The sequence below is a fragment of the Fukomys damarensis genome, unplaced genomic scaffold (assembly GCF_012274545.1).
Source record: "Fukomys damarensis isolate Sample0158 unplaced genomic scaffold, DMR_v1.0_HiC HiC_scaffold_19, whole genome shotgun sequence".
NCBI lineage: Eukaryota > Metazoa > Chordata > Mammalia > Rodentia > Bathyergidae > Fukomys > Fukomys damarensis.
Genome location: NW_022900931.1, coordinates 57567096 through 57574579, shown reverse-complemented (window position 1 = coordinate 57574579; position 7484 = coordinate 57567096). Strand labels below are relative to the sequence as shown.

The window sequence follows — 7484 nt, the reverse complement described above, 5'->3', positions numbered from 1 at the left end:
CCTAGCTTCCTGGCGGACCAGGTAAACGCCCTTCCCTGGCTGGACTACATCTCCCAGAGGCACCGCGTCCGGGATACCGCTTCATTTTCGACTCTTCGCGAGAGTTGGGGTCTTCGCGTTGGGAGAGGGCCGGAGTCTGTGGAGTACCTTGTTCGCCACCCGCTGGGCGGGCGAACCCAATATCGGGTTTAGAACTCGGGCGGCTGGTCCTGGGTCCCGAACTGTGCTTCTGTTGAAGTAAGGGTGTCAGGACTGTCAGAGCTGAAACGCGCGGGGGAAGAGTCGCTGGGAGTGTACGGCCGTGTCTCCTGCGGTTTTGTGCGCCTGACTGGTCTTGGTGACAGTGTGGACAGCCAGCCGGGTATGTGCGACGGTGGTCTGTGTGTGACTCTGACGGTGTGTGTGAGACTGTGTACTTACCTGACAGGAGTTAGGCTTATTTCTATGATTGTTTGAGTACCACGTGTGTGACGGGTTTGTTTGCGACTGGAGACAAGGCTGTTGTGACAGAGTGTTGGGATGTGCCTGTGTCACTTTGAGGTTGTATAGGTGCCTGGTATCCTCTGTGGAACGGGCTTGCCTTGTGAAGTTGATACGTACGGCTGTTACTGAAACAGTTTGTGACTGCTCTTTCTTTCCCTTGTGTTTTTTTTCTGCCTATCTGGGTGACTGATAATAGGTGCGCCTTGTGTGTGACTGTAGGATTGTGACGTTTTCAGGAATGTATGAAGAGAGTAAAAGCTTCGTTGAGAAAGGGTGTTTGGGGCGATGTGCGTCCCAAGCAAAATGCTTGGATATGTTGGTTTATTCCCTGTGTACAATTGGATTTTATTTATGACTAGATGCTCAGTAGCCTAGCTGATGGTTATGACTCTGGTTAAGTGTGGAAATGTGATTTTGTTTGACTTTGTGTGGAATTTGTATACTTGTACTCTGTGATCTTATTATGATACAGAAGTAAAATTGTTTGGTATTTCTAAGGGTTCATTCTGAGGCTGAGTCTTTGTATGGATCGTGAATCCTGTATGTTTTATGTTTCGTTGACGACTCTGGGGGTTGAGTTCTGTGTTGACCATTCACACATGGCCTGTGTTGCTTCATTTCTGTATATATCTCAGTTCACTTTAGAATTGTGGTTGTATAATTCCCGCTGCATCCCAGTGCTCTTACCTCAATACCCTTTACGAAACTGGATGCAAAGAAGTGGCAAGAAGGAAATCAGAAATTTAAGCCTCTGAGTGAGGAAAAGGAGTCATCTTCAAGCCCCAAAGCAAGTCTTGAGATTTTTAGAGCTGATAATCACTTTCAAGACAGGCTACTTGGAAATGTGATGGGTTCCAGTAGTAGAAAAACTTGGAAAGGAAATACTATAGGAGCCAACCACACTCTTTAGAGCATGTAACTCTGCACTGCAGAGCTCTGTCTCCAGTAAACATCTTTGAATCCAGAAATAAAATTTATCTCAAGGCAGCCTAACCATACCGCTTCCTAATAGAATATATGACTGTACAAGTCTCCTGATCTTTAAGTTAAATGAGGGGTACGTTATAGGCATGAAGGGAGAGTTTGTGTTCTAATTAAGAGTATATGCCAAGAAAGGCTTAGTTATGTCGTTTCATTTTCTTTTTCTGAGAGTAGAGCTGAGAGGAGGAAAGAATGGCTGTTGCACATTCAAAAACAAAGTTCAAGGTAAGTAGATATTTCTCTTCCTTTACTGAACTGCCTTTGTATTTTCAGGATATTGTAATCTTTCTTTTTGAAATTTCCCAAGTCTTCTTAGATGACTTAGAGGGACAAGGTGACTTTGTGTAGATTGAGAGCAAGAAAAATGCAGTTGATTGTCATAGATGCTTTCTGATAATGGTTTTAGAAGGAATAGATTTGATATTTATGGATTTGCAAATGATAGCTCTTTTATTTCAACACAACATTCTTTGCTTAACTTTTTTGGTTTTTTAGCTTTTGGTGAAGATTCTTAAATGTGTACAAAACAATAATGAATCATTGTAGGCCTAGATCAAAAAATTATCACTCGATATTCTTCATAGCCTTCTTCCTTTGGTTCTTGGCTCATGGGCAATTTTTATGTGTGCTATTTCATTTTCAAATATTTTGAGGATCATCCCAAGATCTTTTGTTGCCAATTTCTAATTATATTCCATTGTGTTCAGATAATACATTTGTAAACCTAAATCCTTTGAAAATTTTCTAAAATTTGGTGCATCTTAGTAAATGTTTTGTGCGTCTTTGAAAAAACTGTTATTGGCTGATGTTGGATGGAGTGCTGTATAAAAATCAGCTAGGTTTGTAGATTTATTGTGATTAAATCTTATGTAACTTTACTGATTTTTCTGTTTAACTATTGGATTTGTCTCTTTCTCCTTATTGTTTCTATCAGTGTCTGCTTCATGTATTATGAAGCTTAGTTACTAGGTACTTATGTGCTTTAGATTTATGTCCCAGTGGTAAATTGGTCCCTTTATCTTTATAAAATTATCTTCTTTATCCCTGATAATATTTTTTGTTCTGAACATATGCTTTGATTGATATTTAGTCATTCCAGCTTTCTTTTCATTAGTATTAGGTATGTATATCTTTTTATGCTCTTGTACGTCTAACCTATTTGTGTTTTGATATTTCAAGTGCATTTTTTGAAGACAAAATATAGTTGAGTTTTATCAGGGGTTTAGCTCAATGGTGCTGTCATAAGCCTTGCAAGCACAAGGCCCCGAGTTTGATCCCCCTTAAAAAAAATGTATATATTGTTGAGTTTTGCGTTTTTATCTAATTTTGCAATCTGAGTGTTTTAATCAGTATTTAGCCATTTATGTTTAGTGTGATTTTTGATATGGTTCATCATTTTGCTATTTGCTTTATATTTACCTCATTTTTCCTTTGTTGTCTTTTCCATCTTTTCTGCCTTCTTTTGTAGTTGTTGAAAGATAAGGAATTTCAAAACAACAATACCCATGTGAATACAGAAAAGCCATCAAGACTACTTGGAACTGAATAGGATGGAACTCAGTAGGGATATATAATCAAATGATTATTTTTTGGGTTTTGTGTGTGTGTGTGTGTGTGTGTGTACTTGGAATTGAACTCGGGTCCTTGTACTTGTGAGGCAGGCAGCAGGGGCACCACTGAGCTAAATTCCCAGCCCTCAAATGATTATTTTTAATGTCAATTTAAATAATACCTGTCATATGGGTAAGCTACTAACCGAAGATACAGGCTACTTTATTTTGCTTTCCTCTTGTTTTGTTTTTTTGTTTTGTTTTGGTTATTTGGTAGTATTGAGTAACTCAAGGGCAGTATACTTTTGAGCTTGTATTTTGAGACAAGGTCTCATTAAATTGCCCAAGCTAACAAGGAACCTGCAGTCCTTCTGCCTCATGGTCTAAGTAGCTGGGATTATAGGCATGAGCTCTTGTGCCTGACTTGCCTTCTACTTTTAAGGATTGTTTTCCTCCCACTCTGATTTAATTTTGTTTTAAAATTATGTAATACATTTACATATTTCCAGAATCAAAGTTATAGATGATGAATTCCAAATGTGTGGTGTCTATTCCTCCCTCTCCACCCTGCTTACTTCAATTCCTTAATAATTATATCATATATATGGATGTGTATGTATACAGTTTTTATTCTTTTTAACACATCTAATATATTCCTAGAAATTCCTCCATAGCATGTATGTTCTTTTGCTTAGGAGTCATAATTTATTTAGCTAGACTTATGGATAGTCATTTGTTTTTTTTCCAGCATTTTGACATTGCATAATACAGCAATCAGTAATTGAATATATGACTTTTTTATTTGTGGAGTTTATCTTTAGGGAAAATATAGATGTGGCCTACTTTTTAGTTGATTTTAATACTTTTGACATTTGTTTTACTCAAATTCTGAGAAATTATAAAATTACATTTCTTCACTTATTTTTTTCCCTATCTTTTCCTCCATTACCCAATTTTTAGGAAATTGTCTTAGAATTTATATTGTTAAGCATTCTTTTCCTCCACATTGAATGAGAATCTCCCTGTCCTTCCCACTGTCCTCATTTATTTTTTTTATGTTGAGGATAGAACCCAGGTCTTTGTGTTGTGGCAGAGAGGAGCAGCTCTGTGCTATAGCCAAATGTTACAGCTCAGTATCACAGCTAAGTGCCACAGCTCAAAGGCACAGCTGAGAACAGTTCAGTGTTGCAGCTAAGTGCCACTGCTCAGAGGTGTGGCTGTTACAGCTCTGAGTTGTAGCCAAGTGCCACAGCTCAGATGGTACAGCTGAGTTTTACATCTCAGTGTGGCAGCTTTGGGGCGCCACTCTGAGAAACAACTGAGCTTTACAGCTCAGTGTGGCAGCTCTGGCACAGCTCTCATTGTTTGAAGACTCAAGAATCTGATGGTCAGCTGAAGAGGTGGAGAAAAATCTTTTATTATGTGGTGAGCCCCAGCAGGCTCAGAGGAGTCTGAGCACTCTACCAGAAAAGAGAGCCTCCTTATATAGGGATTTACAGGGTAGGAGACCATGCTCAATGAAGCAAGGGGGTGGAGTTACAGAACATTCCTGAGAGGGGGCGGAGCTTAACAGAACATTTCTGAAGGGTCACAGAGTTGAAACAGCCACACATTATTTTGATACATTGGGCATGAGGCCAGCAACACAAACTTACATTTCCAAAACAAAACATTTTGTGAGAAAAAAAAAATGGAGGCAAGGCAAGGGTGTGTCTTACTGTATAGCACTTTTCTATCATTTGGACATGCAAAGAATGCATTCTACCAATGAACTGTATCTCCAGCCTAAGAATCTCTTTTTTACAAACTGTTGCATGCCCTTGTTTATGATTTCAAAAAGGTATCATTTGTTTTCTGATATCAACTATCTTAGTTACTTTCTCAATGCTGAGACAAAATACCTGACACCCAAAAATTACAGGTGAAAAGATTTATTCTGGCTCACAGTTTGTAGATATTTCAGTCCATAATCAGCTGGCTTTAAGGAACGACTGCATGGCAGAGGGATACGGTGGTGGCAGGAAGCAGAGAATAATTAAGACAGAAGGGAGAGAGGCCGTGCTTCTAGTGACCCACCTCCTCTGACCAGACTTCTCTCCCAACATCACATTTAGCTATAAACTCATCAGTGGACTTATCCTGTGATGAGTGTCACACACCACCCATAAGCCAGTCACCTCCCAAAAGCTCCTCCTATGAGCACATAAGGCTTTGGGGAAACATCCAAATATACCATAAGATCAATGTTACTACATGTTTGTTAGTATAATTTAGAAAACAAAAAGAAAGACCTGACAAATTAACAATTACTGAAAAACTGTTCTCTAGAATATAATTTTTCATATGTGGAATCTCAGGGTTTTTAAAAAACTTTTTAATGAAAAAAATTAAAGTATTTACAAAAGTAAAAAATACAGCGTGATGCATCCCCATGTAATTTTCCCATCATTTCACTTCAACAAATATCATTTTATGGCTAAACGTGGTTTTATCTGTAGCGGCACTCCTCCTGCCATCCCTTCAAAACAAAATGGTTATCTTGAGGAAAATTCCAGATAATATAATTTCATCCGTAAATATTTTAATACATGTCTGAAAGACAAAACTTGTTAGTTAAAATATATAACCTTATCATCACTACTAAAAAGAAAAAAACTTAATACTCTTTTAATGTCATGAAAAGGCCAATCAGGGTTCAAATTTCCCCATTGCCCATAGATATTTTTACATTTTATTAAGATCAACAACCAATGTCTATTATTTGTTTTATTTTGTTTTTTTGTTACCAGGAATCAAACTCGGGACCTTGCACTTGTGAGGCAGGCAGCAGAACCACTGAGCTAAATCCCTGGGCCAATGTCTATTATAATTGTGTAATATTTTTCTTTAATTTATAAAAAAATCTATAAGTTCTTCCACTGTTTCTTTCTTATAGTTTTTGTTCAGGGAAGAGTTCCTCTGTAGAGTTACCAATATTCTGGATTTTGTTGATTGCTTCGCTCTGGTGTCTTTAAATGTTTTTCCAACCCTGCATTTCTTGTAAATAGTTGTGTGAGTATTATAGAGGCTTGATCGGATTCAGGTTTTTGTTCATTTTACACTAACCCTTTGTACACGGTGATGTACTTCTATAGTGTGGCATGCTGCATAGTCCTTTCTTTCTCCCTTCCTTCCGCCCTCCCCACTTCCTCCCCCTGACAGGGTCTTACTATGTATTTCAGGTTACCCTTGAACTCACTTAGGTGAGGCTGGCCTCCAACTCACAGTGCTCCTTCTGCCTCAGTCTTTCTAGAGCTACAGTTACAGGTGTATACCACCACACCAAGCTTGTTTGTTTTCTTAAATGTGGTGTTAGTAGCTGTTGATATATTTACTTGATGCTGGGTTATTTTATCAGGGTGTACAAAATTATCTTCCAATTCTGTCATTTCTTTTGCATTTATTACCAGGGATACTTTTATAAAGAAAACCGTCCTTTAAATCAAGCTGTAAACCACCTTCTTCGGGTAGGATCCTAGATCATTGATCTTTCACCTCTTTTTTTTAAATACAGTATAAATATTTAAAACTGTAACCTGTCCTCTAAATATTGCTTTTGCTGAAGGCTACAAAATTTGTTATGTTATTTGGTTCGATGTACTTTCAAATAAGCTTTATGATTTTTTTTTTTAGTTTTATGATTTTTTTGACCCATGACTTAATATAGAAGTGTTTAATTTCCAAATATTGGGGATTTTTATAGACCTCTTACTGTTTTATAATTTATAATTTAATATATGGAAAAAGAACAGAGAATATACTCTGCATGACTCCATTTTACAACTATTTATTGACTTGAAGTCAAGGAGTCAGGCCCTTTTGGCCAGTCATGTTCTTAAGCATATCTGCATTTAGAAATGCAGGCATCTTCTTTAGGAGGCCTATTTATTAGACACCACTGCCAAGACATCCTTATGGAGGGAAAGGGGTAATACCTTGAAGACACTTTGTCTCTTCTGTAAACTCAAAACTTTTCTACTTCTTGCCCTTCCTCCATCTTCCTCTTCCTTGATGCTGTCTATAAAATGGCAGGAGCCATTTGTTTATTGCTCCCTTGGCAATACTGTTCCATTGGGAAAAATTGAACAGTGGTGGGATAAGTGCTTCCTCTGGGTTAGCCTCTTGTTTCTACTAAATGATTAGTAAATGTTTAAAGGTTTGACTGCTGGGCATGGTGGCATAAGCCTGTAATACTAGCACTTGAAAGGCTAAGACAGGATCACTATGATTTCAAGGACATGCCAGCCCGACTACATCTTGTTTCAAACAAACAAACAAAAATTATTAAAGGGGCTAAGGCTGTAGTTCACTGTGAAGGTCCTGGGTTTAATCTTTAGTTTAAAAATACTCTCTTTTGGGCCGGGGATTTGGCTTAGTGGTTCTGCTGCCTGCCTTGCAAGTACAAGGGCCAGAGTTCGATCCCCGGTACCA

The 7484-nt window shown here is 38.1% G+C and overlaps 1 protein-coding gene across 4 annotated transcripts in view; it reads left to right on the top strand.

Annotated features, from left to right (window-relative positions):
• Nucleotides 1-201: 201 nt before the first annotated feature.
• LOC104867513 (zinc finger protein 420) overlaps nt 202-7484 on the top strand; it is a 107547-nt gene continuing 100264 nt past the window's right edge. Inside the window, exons 1-3 of one of the 4 annotated variants that reach the window (XM_033765756.1) lie at nt 202-237; nt 1639-1689; nt 2933-3024. The gene's annotated coding sequence lies outside the window, so the exon portion shown is untranslated. Of the gene's footprint in view, nt 362-1638; nt 1690-2932; nt 3025-7484 lie in introns of all 4 variants that reach the window. The other 3 variants (XM_033765754.1, XM_033765759.1, XM_033765755.1) reach the window with 3 other exon arrangements.